The sequence below is a fragment of the Morone saxatilis genome, unplaced genomic scaffold (assembly GCF_004916995.1).
Source record: "Morone saxatilis isolate NCDOM2014 unplaced genomic scaffold, NCSU_SB_2.0 Contig3, whole genome shotgun sequence".
NCBI lineage: Eukaryota > Metazoa > Chordata > Actinopteri > Moronidae > Morone > Morone saxatilis.
The window spans coordinates 5951716-5952169 of record NW_023339873.1 but is presented as its reverse complement, the minus strand read 5'-3'; positions in this window follow the sequence as shown (position 1 = coordinate 5952169).

Genomic DNA, 454 nt, shown 5'->3' with positions numbered 1-454 from the left:
ATATTTAAGTAATGTAAATAAATGCCTTAGAGTGGCTTTTTTTTTAATACACACAGACTAGTCTTCACAGCATGAATGTAGCTACTTAAGTAGGTCTATTTCTTACTTTAGCCATTGCTTAACAATTCTTAGGAAACACACAGCATGAACACAACACAGCCAAATTGTGGTGAGCTGGGGAGGCAAGATAGATTTGTGTGGATTGTGCAACTGTATGTAAACCACCCCCATCTATAGTTATCACCAGCAATAAGCAAGGGCTTAATGTTTCGCAAGACTCTTTATATTCCCCCCACTTTTCCGAGATGAAACGGTGTCCTCTTCAATCCCATGTTGTCCTGTAGCTCCACTGATTCACTGGCACACAACCAAAGTCAATCATATTTGGATACGAAACAGCCCTTGAATCAATGTGTACATAGGTGTTCACTCAGGCGGTGTGACAACAATAGTG